Source organism: Phascolarctos cinereus, unplaced genomic scaffold, assembly GCF_003287225.1.
Source record: "Phascolarctos cinereus isolate Bilbo 61053 unplaced genomic scaffold, phaCin_HiC Scaffold_726;HRSCAF=1367, whole genome shotgun sequence".
NCBI classification, from domain to species: domain Eukaryota; kingdom Metazoa; phylum Chordata; class Mammalia; order Diprotodontia; family Phascolarctidae; genus Phascolarctos; species Phascolarctos cinereus.
Genome location: NW_027556098.1, coordinates 258,331,477 through 258,349,615, shown reverse-complemented (window position 1 = coordinate 258,349,615; position 18,139 = coordinate 258,331,477). Strand labels below are relative to the sequence as shown.

At 36.2% G+C, this 18,139-nt stretch overlaps 1 protein-coding gene across 4 annotated transcripts in view; it reads left to right on the top strand.

Moving 5' to 3' along the window:
• Positions 1 to 18,139, top strand: part of SGCG (sarcoglycan gamma) — a 298,874-nt gene that overhangs the window by 45,582 nt on the left and 235,153 nt on the right. The window contains exon 1 of one of the 4 annotated variants that reach the window (XM_020997247.2): positions 12,496 to 12,679. The exons of 2 other annotated variants lie outside the window; for them this stretch is intronic. The gene's annotated coding sequence lies outside the window, so the exon portion shown is untranslated. Of the gene's footprint in view, positions 1 to 12,495; positions 12,680 to 18,139 lie in introns of those variants that run through there. One more of the 4 variants, XM_020997246.1, reaches the window with a different exon arrangement.

Below are 18,139 nucleotides of genomic sequence, written 5' to 3'. Positions count from 1 at the left end.
TCCCCCTCCTATCCTACTTCCCTGTAGAGTAAGAGAGATGTCAATGCCTAAGTGTATATGTTATTCTCTCTTTGAGCCAATTCTGATGAGAATAAGGTTCAAGTATTACCTGCCATAATCCCCTACCTTCCCCTTCACTGTAAAAGCTCTTTCATACTCTTTGATGAGAGATAATCTACCCTATTCTACCTCTCCCTTCCCCCTTATCCCAGTGCATCCCTCTTTCTCACCCCTTAATTTATTTTTTTGCATATCATAGTCAACTCACACCTGTGACCTTTGTTTATGTACATTCCCTCTAATTGCCCTAATAATTATAAAGTTATTAGAAGTTACAAGTATCATCTTGTCACATAAGAATGCAATTTATTGGATCCCTTTTGATTTCTCTTTCCTGTTTACCTTTTTATGCTTCTCTTGAGTCTTATATTTGAAAGTCAAACTGCTTGCTACCCCAAAAAGAACATTTCTTTAACAGTCTTCCAGTGATACTATGTGGATATAAATCACCTTAATTTCAGAGGTAACTCAGAGGATAACATAAAGATGACAATTTGCTATGAGCAGCTATTACCATGCTGATGATGTTGGTTTGCCTGCAAGGACTAGCATAAAAGTCCTTATCACAGTTTTGTACATTTAGAAAAGGTGGTAAAGCAGTCATGTAGGGAATGAGATATAATAGCCTGGGGACCATATTGATATCACAAATATACTAAAGCAACAAGAGGAAGGCCTTCAACTTTTTGAATAGATTTTCTATAATGGATGTATAGAAAAAATGAGCCTTGCATAGGAGAAAATGCATGAAGAAGTTATTATTGGCATCACTAAAGGGGGTACTTCCTGATGAAATCACAGACCTTTCAAAGTTAAAAAATTCTACAATTTGGTCAAAGATTATATCTACTAGTTTCATATATGTGTTAATACACACTGAGAATTCTAGTACCTATGTTTTTACTTCAATAGGTTACATCTGCATATGTCTAATAGTTTGGCCTGTCAATAAACTCTCACCATATCAAAGTGAAATTCACTGATTTGTAATTTTCTGACTCCTCTCTAGAATCCTTGCTATGGAATGTGGATGATCACATTTGTAGTCTATCCAACTTTTGACACAGTGACCATATGTAAGGATGCTTATAGAGTTAGGCATATGTTCCATAATTTCATTCCTGATTTTGTTTGAAGCTTATCAGGAAAGTACTCTGCAGTCTTGGTGATTTTGTCATCTAGTTTGTTCATTAGGCTTAGCTTGAAGATTAGGTTATAGAATCTTATTGGGCTTGCTATAAAGCAAAGATTGAGATTTTAACGTTGAGCCATGGAGAAGATCCACAGATGATGAGCCTTATATGATGTGCTGAACTGGAGCCTTTGGATAGACAGCCATAGGCCAGAATGAAGTTACTGGCTTCCTTACAGAGTGGAAAAGAATGGGCCTTAGGAGATTGGGGAAAGGCAGGAGGCTGAAAGGGAAATGAGAAAACATTAACAACAAATTTGCTCTACTTCCAAATTATGCATGAGGGGAATTCTTCCCTTCCCCTCTTCCAAAAGCCCAAATGAAACTGACCTGCAACTTTTTTCAGGTCTGCTAGTCTTCCCCACTCCCTTCAGTCTGGCTCTAGGGGACAAATATAAAAACATCAAATGGAATATGTGTGGTAAGAGCTTATTTCATTGGGATATCTTATATAAGGTATAAGGTTCACACCATATGTGCACAAAGATTTGGGAATCATCCACGTAGAGGTGATAGTTGAAATCATAAGAGTGGATCACATCATCAAAGGATAGAGTATACAGAGAAAAGAATAGAAGACTCTATGTACAAAACCTTAGGGATCTCTGCACTTAAGGGACTGGAAAAGGAAAAAAGAATCAGTAAAGCAGACACAGAAGAGATACATACCTACATACATACATACATACATACACATATGACAAATAGGAGAATACAGTGTCACAGAATCCAAATAGTAACCAATCTGTGTTTCTGGGTCTCTCTCTCTCTCTCTCTCTCTCTCTCTCTCTCTCTCTCTCTCTCTCTCTCTCTCTCCTATCAGCAACATCAAATTCTGCAATGAGGTCAAGAAGAATGAGGATCAGAAAAGGGCTATTGGATTGTTATTATGTTATTTATAACTTTCAAGAACACTGCTTCAAAAAAGTAGTGAAGACAGAAGCAGATTATGAAAGGTTCAGGAAAGAATGGGTAGAGAAGTGGAACTAGATGGAGACCATTTTTCTGAAAAGTTTGGCAGTGAAAGGAAGGAGAAAAATGGAGGGACCATTAGGGTCAAGTGTAGCTTTTTCAAGATAAGGACTACTGAAGACAAAGGGGAAAGAGCTAGTAAAATGAAAGAAATTAATTAAGGATTTAGGAGAGAAAAGATAATTGAAAGATTTTAGAAGAGACACATGAGGGGAATAAGGTCAAAGACACAATTATAAGAATTTGCCTAGGGGGTGGGAAGCAACCAGTCTTTGAGAGGAGAGAGTGATTTTGTTATTTCTTCCATGGGAGGAGCATCTAGTGTGTTAACTACCCCCCCCCCCGGGTTAAAAACAGGGACTCATTTAACAAAGAGTCTTAAGAAAATTGACTGGGGATACTGAGAGATTAAGTGATTTGTTTATCCTCACACAGCTAGTATGTATCAGAGCCAGGGCTTCATCTCAGGTATTCCTGATTTTAATGTAAGCACTATACTCATTATGCCACACTGTTTCATAAAGCACATTTATGGATCTTTAGAGCTACACAGTGCTTTAATTACAACAATGAAATTAATGTTTCTGTTTTTAAAATGAGTTAACAGAGTCTCAGAAATTGTAAATGACTGTTGCGCAGTCACAAAGTCGGCATTGCAGCTGGAACTCAAATCCAGGTCTTCTGATTCTAAGACTAATATACTTTCCATTATGGCATGCTACTATTTAAAATGAAATGGGACACCTCTTCTTTAGACAGAACTATAGATAACAACAGATCAATATTGAGCTAGAGAAGAGAAAAATGAGGGAGGTTGCACTTGATAAGCCTTGATTTTCTCATTTAAGTAAGAGATAAGGTCTTCTGCTGTGTTGATGATAGAGACAGAACATTGGGCTTACGGAGAGCAGAGAAGCTTTAAAATAGCCATGACTGGGAGTATGTTAGGAATAAATAATAATATTACTGAACAACATTGAAGAACTACTTAAATTTTGAGAGTCATAGGTCAATTCATCCTGGATATAGGAATGGAGAACGTAGTTGTTGGCAATGATCCAGGGATAGATATTGTCATAATTGTGATGATAAAATTTAAGGGAGTGAGTGTAACTAGAAGTCAGTGAGGACAGAGTTAAAGCAATTGGCCATAGTATTATCTGGATCAAGTGTGACCAGGATGCTAATATATTAGATATTTTCTAATAATTGGATGCCTGTGAGATCAGACCATTGTTTTAGTGGAATTTGGGGAATGGGACACGTGGAAGTAATGAAAGACAAGATACAAGGTAGGGAATTTTAGATTCAAGTTCAAGATTTCAGAGATGCAGCCATTTCATGTGATGAGGTTTATGGTATGACCTCATTTGTGTATGAATTCTGTGGACTGGAGATTGAAGTCTGTAGTCCATGAGGCTGAAGGACCTTTGAATGTCAGCATGGTTGTTGAATTCTTTGAATTAATAAGAGCAGAGATAGAAAGCATGAACTAGGTCCTTATGTCTTCTGCAGAGGTAGATGTGTATACAATTGGAGGATGGACAATATTAATGGTGATTTGATAAGCATGTAGTTAATGTAAACTTTAAATGACAAGAAGGATAAAAGGATAGTTGTCCTAGAATCATAAGAGAAAGCAGAGCCAAAGTTGTCTTCCATTGAGTTGGGGAGAATGAGAATTGAGGTCTCTAAAGGAAGAGGCAGCAGAGGGAGATGCATTATCTTCAGGTGAGAACCTAGTTTCTATGAGGGCAAGAAGTTAGATAGAGGTAAAAGAAGGTTATAAATGAGAATATTTCAAAGTAGAGTGGAATTGCCACAAAGTACTCAAAAAGAAGGTTATAGGCTAGAAGTGAGGGGACATCTATACTTACTTTAGATATTTAGAAAATATGTTTGGTGGTAGTAATAAAAGAAGTAATTTAACTACATAATATAAGATGTGGAGAAAGGAAGAGAGAGAGACAGAGATAAACAGAGAGAAAGAGAGACAGAGACAGAGACACATATATACAGATAGACAGACAGAGAGACAGAAAGAGAGAGAGACTAATAGACAGATATGGCCTACTTTGAAAAAGTGACTCCAATATATTAAAATTCAGTTTTATGAAACAAGATAATAGAGTGAAAACTCAATTTGCAAAAGGATTCATCATTATACAAGATTATTCACTATACAATTCCTTTAATTATTAACTACCTATAATTTATAATTTGATATTTAAATGGTCTGCGCTATTATTGTTATGGGTACTCTTCCTTTGCCCCTATTGAGGCAGATCCCAACCTATTCATGTCTCCTCATCCTGTCTGACTCTTGTCCATATGCTCCAGAAGTCTTCACTGTGTCCACTCAACATGCAATGGGATTTCCCTTAGGTCTCCTGTCATTGTTTGAATATGATTGCAGTGCTCTGTCTTTCCATTGTTATCACTCTCATTATGTAGGTGGCTCACATCTTTTGTTCAGTCTTACACTTGATTAAGGACATCGTTAAATGTTAGTGATGTGCTGTAACCTATTTACACTCACTACATATCTCTCCATTGCTCGTTAACTCACAATCTTGATTCCTTGGAGATGGCAGTAGTCTATGATGTGCAGATCTGTAGTATCATCTGAAGAATATTGGTGTCAGAAATTTGGGCTCTTGTTTCACGGAGAAGTTGGTAGTCCATGAAAACACTAGAAAACTTCCCACATGCACTACAACCCACTTCCTTCCTATTTTCTAATTGTATGACCAGAATCTGTAATATCTCTAATATCCCCCCAAGATATATGTACTGATGCTCTGTAGGCTGTCCATGCATGATTTAAATAATAGGTGATATTCATCTGGATATTCAGCTCTTCTTGGATGTATATAATTAGGCTGAATTCTTTAGTAATTATGGATCTTTTTTAGGTGGTTCTATGGTTTTTCTGGGGCTTTATGTAATTAACCCATTGTTGTCTACAAACTGGATAATCTTCAGAGTCTTACTATTTATAGAGTCCATTAGTAATAATAAGCCAATTAAACCTCAGTATATTGTCATTGTATGCAGGGTAATAACTCTAGAGTTCTCCATTTATTTCTTAAATGAGTATGTTATGCTTCAATATTTATTCTCTGGGACCATTTGGGTTTTTCAATTATTCAGAATTCAGTGATCGGAGTTACATTATTGGTATCATTAAGTAGACTAATCTTCTAGTTCTACTTACTTCACTCTGTATCAATTAACATATATATAGATGTAGATATATAGATATATAATATAGATAGATAGATAGATATAGATAGATAGATATTCATGTTTCTCTAAATTTCTCATTGTCATCAATTCTTACCAAACAATCAGTCAATAAACATTAATTAGGTGCCTTCTGTGTTAAGCTGTGCTAAGCACTGGGGATACAAAGGAAGACAAAAGAAGAACTTGACACAAAAAAGAAAAACTAAAAAGTGGGGAAGGGTGGAAAGTTCTTTCAGTGTGTCAAGATATACAGTGTGTCAAGTCTACAGGAGTACAGCCAGGTGGAAATTGATGCTCCTCCTTAAATGGAGGATCTGGGAAGAGTCTTCTACTGCCTATCCTTTTCCCTCTCCAATCAGAGGAAAAGAAAGGTCCCAGGGACAGAGGCTACTGAGAAGGCATTAGTCTTAGAGTTGATGTGATCTTGTAGGTTTGAAGTTCAGAGGAATGCAGCTTGATGGACAATGATGCAATATACAATGAAATTCATTAAAATTCATGTATACCGTTTTCAACAATTTGCCATCTGATGAATACCAACTTTGTTTCCCTTTTTTTGCTGCTATGAAAGTGCTGCTATGAATATTTTGGTGTAAACTGGGCCTTTCTGTTTTTAATTTCTTTGGGATTCATCACTAGGTCAAAGGTTATGAGTAGCTTAATCACTTTTCTTGTATAATCCAAATTGTTTCTTTTTAAATATATTTATTTTTATTCTTAAACACAAAATGGCTATTTTTAGCAGAAAAAAAAAGATAATTTTACATAAGTCTGGAGAACTCTATTATGTACAGTTTGCTTTTCTTTTTAACCTATTAAATTCAACCTGTAGCTTTTAAAGCTGTTTGGCTTGTCTGTGATTTTTTTTTCTAACCTTCCTTCCTCTTCTTTTTCCAAATTATTTTCTAAGACAATAGCACAAATTCACAGCTCCAGCAAACTGTATTAGCATGACTGTCTTTGTACTACCTCTCCAACATTGACTTTTTCTGTAGTTTGTCATCTTTGTCAATTTTCAGGTTGTGAGATGAAACTTCAGTCCTTTCCTATTTTCACAAAATCACAAGATTTCAGAACTGGAAGGTACTTCAGAAGTTATCTATTTCAATTTGTGCCTTTACATGAAATCCCTTTATGACTCCTCCAAGATAGTCACCCAGCTTCTGCTTAAAGACTTGTTATAGGGGGAAGCTACATGGCACAGTGGATAGAGCACTGGCCCTGAGGTCAGGAGGACCTGAGTTCAAATCCAGCCGCAGACCAAATACTTGACACTTACTAGCTGTGTGACCCTGGGCAAGTCACTTAACCCCAATTGCAAGAAAAAAAAAACAAGACTCATTATGAAAGACAGTCCATGACCACCCCAAGCAGTCCATTTTCCATTTTATCTTGGGCCAATTCTAAACTTTAGAAAAGTTCTCCTTACATTGAGCCTAAATTGCTTCTGTACAATTTCCATCCTTGGTTCCTGATTCTGTATTATAGAGCCAACCAATAAAGTGGGTCCTTTGTGCACTTGATGACCTACAAGTTCTTGAAGGCAGACATCATGCTGTCACCTAAATGATCTCATCTCTAGGCTAATGTCTTCAGATTTTTTTTTCAACTAATTCCTGTATGGTATGATCTCTAGCTCCTCCCTTACCATCCTGATCACCCTCTTCTAGTCATATTCCAGTTTGTCAATGTCCCTCCTAAAATGTGGCACCCAGAATTGAACCATAGTCATCCATATGTTCCTGACAAAGAGCATGATACTCTAAGCCTGGTTCACTCTGGAAATTGTATGTCTTCAGTATTTCAAGGACAGTTGTGCAGAATCAGGATTAGACTTTTTTTGGAGGGGGGAGGCAATTGGGGTTAAGTGACTTACCCGGATTCACACAGCTAGTAAGTGTCTGAGGCCAAATTTGAACTCAAGTCCTCCTGACTCCAGGGTCAGTGTTCTATCCACTGTGCTACCTAGATGCCCCAGGATTAGACTTAATAAGACTTGTTTTTTTATGAGAGGGAAGAACAGTGACCAGCATGTCAAAGTTAATTTGTAGTTTTAGGCTTTCTGTAAAGAAAATCTCCTAATAGTTAGAATGGGCTGCATCAGGAGGTTGTGGGCTCCCTGTTACTAGAAATCTTCAAGCAGAGGCTGAATGAATATCTGTTGGATATGCTATAGATAGGATTCTTGTTCATCTATGGATTGGACTAAATAGCTTTCCCCCAAAAAACCAGTTGTATCGTCTTCACAGTAATCCCATGGTCTATATATCTGATTTCCTTTTGTAAAAGGAAATAAGAAAGCCATCCTAATTTTCACTGATCACCATTTTCCTCATTTAATACATAAAAATGATTCCTTTTTATAATATTTTCTAGAAATTTACCAGAAATGAGCTTACAGTTTGGCTCTTCTCTTTTCTATTTAGAAATACCCTCTTCTCTTTTTTGCCACGTGGGTTAACATTTGTTTGTCTTTACTCCTATAGCATCTTTCCATTCCTCTCCAGTTTTTCAAAGGTAGTTAGTAGTTCAGCCATCATATTTATCAGTTCTTTCAGAAGCCTATAATATAGTTCATCCATCCCTGATGACTTGAACTTGTTAATGGCAACCAAATTCTCTCTTACCAATTCCACACTTACTTTGAGCCTCGGCTCTCTTAAAACAACTTTGTTCTTTTCTACCTAGTCTGAACATTATCCTCTTTAGAAAAGAAAAACAGAAGCAAAATAATAGTTGAGTAGTTGTTTCATCTTTCCATCATCTATTTTCATTATCTCCTTCACCATAAGCACTAGTTCTACTCTTATTTTCTTTCTTCTTCCCCCATATTAGCTAAGAAATGTTGTTTCCATTAACATTCAGCAGCAGCACAAGCTCATTCAGAAACTTAATGTCCTTAGAATATTTGTTGTAGGTCTTTGCCATTCTTTTGGCATCACTTCTCTCTTAATCTGCCTTTGTTTTCACCTTTATATATGTCTTTTTAGAAATCTCAAATGGTCAGAGTTCCATAAGCATCTATAATATTCTTTAGGCAGTTTTCTTCTATTCTCTGTTTTCTTCCTCATTGGGATTATTTGTATTTTTTTGTTAGAATTGCCTTATGAGTTTCCACTGGTAGTACAGTGGACAGAGCCTGGAGTCAGAAAAACCTGAGTTCAAATCTGGCCTCAGATCCTTACTATCTGTATGACCCTGGGCAAGTCCCTTAGCTTCTGTTTACCTCAATTTGTTCAACTGTAAAATTGGCATAATAATATCATCTACCTTCCAAGATTGCTGTGAGGATCAAATGAGATAATATTTGTAGAAATTGCTTAGCACTTAGTAGCAGCTAAATCAATGATAATTCCCTTCCTTCTACCATCCCTCTTGTGCTGTCTTCTCTTGAAAAGCTTAAGGTCACAGATGACTAACTTTATGTTTTCTGAACTCTGAAATCTGTTATCCCCAGATTTAAAGTACGTGTCAAACTATGCCCAATTTTTCTTTCCAACTTCTAAGATGGATTAGTTATACTCTCTTAAGGATCTCATCATTTTTCTTTAAGTAATCAGTCCTCTTTGTTGGTCCAAATTAGGTTAGAATAGTGATTGCCCTCATTACTGCTTCCCCTTTTAACAAATAATTTTTTCAAAAAAGTCAAGCAATCATTCATTGTTTTGTTACTTGCAGAGAGTATTCCACCAGATGCTGGATAATAGAAGTACACCATTTCTACTATGTCCTGCCTCTCTAGCCCACTTTTACACTTTGTTTTCCAATGTTCGTATCCCTAACACAGGAATAGCCTTTTCCTAAGAGGCTGCAGTATCCTTTTTGGCCACCAGAGGGCACAATCCTAGGCTCCTCCCTCTATTTCTAAGCTCTTTGACAAAGGGTGCTGAAACAGTTTTTCTTAAGTCCTTCCTTCTTCTCTCACTAGCCGGGCCTCCTTTCAATCTAGGTGATGAAATGGAATTTTTCTCAAAATACTAGATTCTATTTCCTCATATTAATCAGACAGTAACTCAGCAGAATAAATAACATTAGACTTTAGACTGGCAAATGAAAGGTTCCGCCCAAGCCAAAAGAAATTCTTTGTTTACTTAGCCATTACAATCCAGTCTCTGACCTATATGGATGGAGAGGGAGGTGAAGCCAGAATAGAAGTGATGGACTAGGGAAAAGGGGGAAAGGAACAAAGATAATGGAAGGTGAAGAAAAGGTTTGCTAAGGTGTCAGGACAAGAGATTATAGTCCAACAAGAATTTGAGAGCCCAAGACCTCGGAAGTGGAGAGCTTTAGATTATACTAAGGCATAACCTCAGTGGTCAGATAATCAGAGTTGTTTCTTCTACCCCTCAATCTCTTGAAGCCTCCCCCACCTCATCCCCACCCACACACACACCTTTTTTTTCTGCCTATCCTGCCCTACTAATGTCCAACCTTGGGTTACCATCATAGTTTTGCTACTCTGTTACTATTCTTAAACTACAAGGGCATTTCTAGCCACAGCCCCCGCCCCTAAAAAATTACCTTGTGTTTACTTTGAATATATTTAGTTTATATTTACAGGTGTATATGTTGTTTCCCCTCATAGAATATAAGTTCTTTGAAGGCAGGGTCTGTTTTATTTTTCAATTTGTATGCCAGGCAATTAACATTATAGCTTGATGATTGATTGATTTCGCATTCCTTCCCTGGTTTTTCACCTTGTACAGTATTTTTTTCCATTGATTTTACACATTCAAAGAATTCTAAATTTTTGCTGTTTCTTCTTTAAGATTTTTATTGTTGACTTCCTGCTTCTAAACCCAGGGTGAGCCTTGACTGATACTTGGGATTCAAATTCCAATTCATTATTATTTCTTTTCCCTGCAGGACACACCTTTGGGTGTGTGGTAATCATATTAGCTCCGTTTACTCAGTATGGGATAATTATGGAGAAATGACTGAGTCATTGAAGCTGACCTTTTGGAGGGATCAGTGGCTATTTCTTTGTTGGGGCTTTGGAGGAAGTTTCAATGTGTTCCCTGGATTATACTATTTATATACAATACCCATTTAAGCCCTCCTACATTTGAAAGCTCCAGAAACCCCAGCAAGGCTTGGAGTCAACAGAGTCCTATAAATCATGGTTATGCTAATTCAGTAAAGTAGTAGTATAAAAAGTAACCAGACACTTTCATCCATATAACACTTAAATTAAACCATGAAATCTACAAGTTAAACTGAGACTGGTCCACTTCTTTATAGGCCTAGAATTCTATGACCATAACTATTTATAATGTTAGTTTTGAGTTGAACATGAAAAATGCTGTCTGGAGACAGCAACAGCCAGTTAATGGAAACAAAACAGCATTTTTCAAAGTGATCCAAAGAAATACAAACTTCTGCCATAACAGAATAGATGTTAGTGATGTTAAATGGATTGGTATATGTGAACAAAGCAAAATAATCCTAAATATGGGGAAATATTTTGGGGGCTGTGTGGTAAATATAATCTATATAGTTTTATAAAATTAGTTACTGAAAAATTCTTGTATTCATGAAGCCTTCATAATGCATGGAATTTTATTTAACCAGCATATTAAACTGATGTCACAAGTTCTTTGTGTAAGGCAAATATGAAAAATAAATGTCACATTTTAATCTTTCATAAGCAATGAGTTACATAGAAACAACTTTGGTTTTGGAAATATTCCATTCCTATTTGTTTTAAAGTATTAGTGGTTGTCTTATAATAATGAATTGATTTTTGTGCATTCATAAATCCCAGTGAAATGATAAAGAATTAATGGACAGAGAATTCATAAAGGTATGAAATGTCTTGTAACATTATGATTAGTTGAGCCTGTGTCAGTCCTAAATTTATGGCCTACAGCTGTTGTATGACAGAAGCATCAACCTTTGCAGGAAACGATAGTGTGGTTAGATAGTTAAAGAAAGTAGGAGGCATTCTGAAGAATAAAATGAAGTGCAAATATAAACCATGGGCTTTCATTGCATTACTTTTAAAGATTATTTCATGTAAGCATCAAATAAAACAGATTTCATCCATAATAAAAGATGAAGAATGAAGAACCTTCCTAGGTTGGCATTTAAGTGTGTTTTTTTTAACAATTTATCATAAAACTGTTATTCTTTTTCATTCTTTTAAAAAACTTCTATTGTGTAGGAACTGGATAGAATAATTTGTTATTCAGAATTGAACTAGTGAAGAAAAATCTTTTTATTTGCTTTTTAACAACTATAAAAGAACTATCAATGTCATAGCATGCATAATTTTCTTTACATCTTTACTAATAATGATCTATATAATTTTAAGAGTTTTCTCCCTCAAATATTAATAATTTTGATGTGAAATGGGCATAAGGCAAGATATTTGTTAATAGATTTTTAAGGAGGTTCATAAAGTAATTATTCTAAGGTAATATTCAGTTTTTGTGAAAGAAAAATAAGCATGGAATATTTTTCAAAATAATAATTAGCATTTTTATAGTGCTTTATGGGGTTGCAAAGCACTTTACAATCATTATCTCATTTGATCCTTACAACAACCCACAAAGGTAGATGCTATTATTATCCCCATTTTACAAATGAGGAAACTGAGGCAGGCAAAGATTAAATAGGTCATACTGCTAGTAAGTGTCTGAGACTGGATTCGAATTCAGGTCATCCTGACTCCAGATCCAGTACTCTATCCATGGTTATCACCTAGCAGCATTGAAAACTCACAACTTCTAAACTTTCGTATATTACTTTGAAGTTATATTTCATAAGATGTGGTGGCTCTATAAATGGGAAAAAAATAAGCTTTTTTTCCATTCAGTGGATTGAAAATTATTTTGAAGATTATGTAAGACTATCCTCCTCAGCACAATTCAAGGATTACAAGTTGATTTCATAGGAATGCTATTTTTCTTTTTATTGGCACAGTTAAAGCTGTGTGTTGGAAGTGGTGCCTAAACAATTTCAAGTGTGGTGAGAGCTGTTTATGTCACTGAGTAAAATTAGATGTGTGTGTTGCCAATAGCAGAGGATGAAATGTAAGACATGGCCAAATATGTGAGTGTGCTTTCTTCCAATGACAGTCAGGGCGGGACCTAAAATACCTTCTACTCCAGTTTTGAAAGGGGTGGAAAAGTTTCAGACATTCTGTCTTCGGTTGAAATCAAGTTGGTTATTGCTTATTTCAGCAGTGTTTTTAACATATATAAGGTAAGTTATTGAGTATCTTTTTCATGAGTTTTGCCTTAAGTATTTACTATGGAGAAGTTTGTAATGTACTATATAAAGACAAAATTCTATTTATTTTTTTAAATAAAGGTTGAGAACATTTAATTATGCTAATCATCTAGCAGTAATCCTCTGTAATAATTTCATTTCTAATATGAACTATTTTTAAATCAGCAGGATGGTGTCACAGATTTTGTAATCTATTATGAATATTTTTAGTATGAGCATGGAGTTCTAAAATATCCTAAGTAACAGATAATTTCATTTTGTAGAATATAACTGCTATCATGCCTTTATTTTGTATTGCTATGTATTATTTCCATAACTTAATCCTTACTGTTTCCATTCCTAATTCTATAATCAGTGTTTATCCTGTTGAAGCATATTTTCCCTCCCTCTTTCCACGGATAAGATGTTTATTTTAATATACGAAATTATCAGGATAAGACTGCCTGTTCTACAGATGGAACTGTTCTACATATTAACCGGCAGGAAGGTCCACAGAAAAAGAAAGTAAAACACTTCCCATCCATTCTCAGAGTGGAAAAGGACAAATTTTCTCCCTAGTATCCTGAACAAAAGAGTGCACACAGCTCAATCTATCAAGTCAAAAAACAAAATAACGGCTTGAACTTTCCTTCTAGCAGTGAGGGAAGCAGGTCAAAATGTTGAAAAATTTTAAAACTTCTGCCTAGAAAATATTGTTTCTTTCTCTACATTTTTAAAAGCAATATGGAATGTGGTCATTGGAGAGCCCAAGTTTGTAAGAGAATTCATAGACAACACTAACGTGGGAAAAGTATAACTGAGCTGGCTTGATAATTATTGCCAGCTGGTTGAAGTTGCTGACTAGTAAAACAAGACCTAAGAAAAATTGCTGTATTTCCTTCAAAATATTTAACTTAAGACATTTTGCTTAGTTTATTGAAATTATTTTGCAGAGAAATGAGCAAAAAAGAGACAAAGATTTTTTAACTAATGGTAATTGTGTCAGTATTAAATGTAGGTAAGTGATAGAAAAGCTTTGTGAGTTATTGGATTTGTTTGCTTTTTAAAGGCCAAATGAAAAGTAGCACTGCATAAGAAGTGTATTTAGATATTGAATCCCCTACATTGCTTTAAGACATCATGGCAGCAAAGTCATCTCATAACTAGAAGGCAAACATATGGCTAACAGCCTAGCAAGCAGGGACCTGAGAGCGTGGAAGATGTACCTGCAGGCGGTTCCATCCCGGGGGTGAGGAATGAGAGCAGAGTATATTATGGAAGGTGCAGAAGTGGTAAATTGCAGACTCCCCTCTAGGCATCTGCTCTTGATTGTTTTGGAACAGCAAGGAATGGTGCTGTGAACAAGCTGACCATGAAACTGCTAGGGAGTGTTTGGGACTGTCTCTGTCTCCTGCTTTTATCCTTTTATAACTGTTCTCTGCCTCCTTGTGGAGATGGTTGCAGTTGGATCCTTTGGACATCCAAGGGGTGCCTCTGGGTTACCCAGGGGAGAATTGCATACAGAGTATCATACAGCTAATCACATACTGTTTCTCCAGGAATCAATATAGGATCTTGGGGCACCTTTATGCAGAGTGTATACCGATGATGAAAGAATGCTTTCAAGAAAGTGACTTGTAAACCTTAAAGTCCTATACTAAGGTGGGGAACCTGCAGCCTCACAGCCACATGTGGTCCTCCAGTTCCAAGTGCAGCCCTTTGACTGCATGAAGTCACAGGTTCCCCACCCCTGTCCTACACAAATCCGTGCTACTGAAGTTTTTCAGCTTAGTAGCCTGATGCATGCGTGACAAGGTCTGAACAAGGTGCTTTCCTTCTCCTAGGACAAGCAAAAACAACAGCAGTTGAGGGCCCTTTCTTTGTTACCCATCTTCCAGAGGAAGAGCTGCCCCCTCCAATTACCTTATAACAGGGGTTATTAACGTATTTTCTGTAATGGATCCCTGTGACTGTCTGGTGAAGCCTATAGACCCCATTCTCAGAATAATGTTTTTAAATGCATAAAAATACATAAAATTACAAAGGCAGTCATTTAAATTAAAATGTGGTAATCAAACTATTTTTAAAAGCAAGTGCATGGGCCCCATGTTAAGAACCCCTGCAAGAAAATATTGTAGAGTAATTGCGTGACCAGTTGCAGAAGATGTAGACAGTGACTATATGTGTGTACATCCACAGCCATATCTGGTTCATTTGACCACATTTGCCCAACCTCCACCATCAGTGGCATTCAATATTTTCCTGCTAATTGAGAGAAAGAAAAAAAGAGAGAGAGAGAGAGAGAGAGAGAGAGAGAGAGAGAGAGAGACAGAGAGAGAGAGAGAGAGAGAGAGAGAGAGAGAGAGAGAGAGAGAGAGAGAGAGAGAGAGAGAGAGAGAGAGAGAAGAGAGAGAGCGCGCGCAGTAAAAGGACCTGTTGTTCCTGGGGTAGTGTGAATCAGCATTTGAAATGCAACCATTTCCATTTGATTATGATCTAGCAAGAATGTTATTCATTAGGGCAGCTAGATGGCACAGTGGATAGAGCACCGGCCCTGAAGTCAGGAGGACCTGAGTTCAAATCCAGCCTCAGACCAAACACTTGCCACATACTAGCTGTGTGACCCTGGGCAAGTCATTTAACCCCACATGCCTAAAAAGTAAAAATAAAAAAACAACAAAATTGTATCGGGGGCAGCTAGGTGGTGCAGTGGATAGAGCACCGGCCCTGGAGTCAGGAGGACCTGAGTTCAAATCCAGCCTCAGACTCTTGACACTCACTACCTGTGTGACCCTGGGCAAGTCACTTAATCCCATTGCCTAGCAAAATACAAAAAAAAAATGTTATTCTTTATAGGGGACTTGGTAGAGGATGTACTGGACTGGATTGGGACTTTCAGGGGAAAACTGCTGGTAAATTTATAGAATCCTGGGCATGTTCTGGGTATGTTCATTGATGCCATAATGCACATACCATGATGATAAGAATCCAGCAATAGAACCCATCCCTTGTTAATTGCACTAATGAGTTCTAACAGTTGTGGGCAATCTTATATTGGCAGGAAGAAAATTCTAATCAAAATGTTTAATTGAGATCTTAATGAGGAACTAAAGCACCAGATATCAAAATGCTACTTCCCAGTGAGTTTAATTGAGTTAGGGTGTAGTTGAGCATTTAGAAGATCAAAACTGATTGAAGGAATAAGTCCTCAGCTCTATGGAAGATTCATATAAGAGCCCAGATATAGAAATAGGGAGTTGAAATAAAAGGCTGTATCTGTGCATGTGGGGAACTTCAGTACCCCCCAGATTCAGCATTTGTGACCCATGATGGGCTATTTTTCAATAGACCCATCAGCCCATTTTTCTCCCAGTGTAGTCAGAGACTCTCCTGCAGGAAGAATATCTCTAAGGAACCATAAACAATTGAGACATATCTATCTTTGATAGCTTTTTGTGCCTACTGCAGTGGGATCTCTGGATTAAAGAGTTTGTAAAGTATAGTCATTTCTTAACATGATTTTTAATTGTTTTTCAAAGTTACAGGACCAATTCACATTTCCACCAACAGTGCATAAATGTGTCTATCTTTTCGTAAGCCATACAACATGAACTGCTCATTTTTGCAAATTTGCTGATTGTGAAGTAAAAATACAGAGTTGTTTTAATTAGCATTTCTCTTATTAGTGATTTGGAGCAGTCTTTAATATGACTGTTAATAATTTATAACTCTTAGCAAGTGTTCATATGTCTCAACAGTTTATCAATTTGGCAATTGTTTTTGATCTTATATATATGTATGTATTAGTTCCATCTTCACTGTATGTATCTTGTACCTATCTATTTATTTGTTTTATTCCCCACTGGAGTATTTTTTTAGGAAAAATATTGGTTTTTGCTTTTCTTTGTATCTCAAAAACACAGTACATTACTCAATGCATACTAAACAGTTCATAAATGCTTGTTGGTTGATTGATAGGTTGTTCTGTATATATTTTCAATATCGGATACTTAATAGAGATATTGGAAGCAAATGTTTTTCCAATCTAAAGTTTTCCTTTGCATCCTATTTGTGCTGATTTTGTTCATTCAAAAGTTTTTTGATTTCATGAAATCATATAATTATATTATGCACTATTAATAAATACTATCTGTTTTGACTATCTTTGACCCTTGTTTGTTTGAGAATTCTATCCTTATCCTTCTCCCACTAGCCAGAGCAGTGACAGGTACCTGAGATGCTTCTCTTCTGATTTTTTATGGTATAATTATAATATGGTATTATTAATATTTAGTCCACATATCGATTTTGAGTTTATTATGGTATTTGATATATGTTGGTCTAAAACTTAATTTCTGTCAAAGTATTTTCTAGTTTTCCCAGCATTTCTTTTCAAATGAAAAGTTCTTCCCCAAGTTATTTGTGTTTATCATTCATTCAGTTATTTCTGATTCTTCCTTGTTTAATCTGTCTGTTCCTTTGATTTCCTCTTCTATTTTAACTAGTACCAAATAGTTCAGGTGTTTGCTGCCACTTTAAAGTATAACTATTATATTATAGCACTGAAAGTTGTATTCTTCCTTCATTCCTATGATTTTTTAATTGTCTTTAGGAGTCCAGCTCTTTTGATTTTTTTAAATGCGTTTTTTATTATTTTGTGTCTAGCACTTTAAAATATTGCCTTGAGAGTTTGAATGGTACAGCACTAAATCTGTAAATTAATTTAGATAGTATCATCATTTTAATTTTATTGGAGTAGTCCAACTGTGAACACTGAATATCTCTCCAGTTTTTTTTCCAGGAATTTTTTTCATTTCTTCAAGGAACATTGTGTGACTTTATCATGGTAGATTGTATGTACCTTGGTATACACATACTTTTGAAATGGGCACTTCAAATACCAAGTGATGTCATTTGACTTTGATTCAGAAAACACTTGTTAAGTATCCACTGTGTAAGGAAAGAAATAGTCTCTTCTCTTAAGGAATATACATTGTTTGGCGAAAACAATATGTATACATATTCCCCAATACGTTGTTCTGAAAGTCAAAGGACCTGGGTTCACATCTGCCCTCGGATACTACCTGTGTGATCTTGGGCAACTTATTTAACCACTCTTTGCCTCAGTTTCCAATCCATAAAAATGTGTGGATTAAATCTGGAGTACCTTCTAGCTCTAAATCCATGATTTCTATGGTAGATTTAGGAAGGGGAGAGCACTAACAACTTGAGGGAGAAGGAAGATTTTCATAGAGGAGGAAATATCTGGGCTCAAACTTGGAAGAACCTAGAAGTTCTGAGGAGGCAGGCAAGGGAGCAGGGGAGTGAATTCTAGACATAACTGACAATCTGAATCAAAGCATAGACTCAGGAGGACTGGATGTGTGGCTAGTTTGTCTGTATAAAGATAAGTGATATGAAGGATTCTGGAAAGGTAAGCTGGAGTCAGATTAT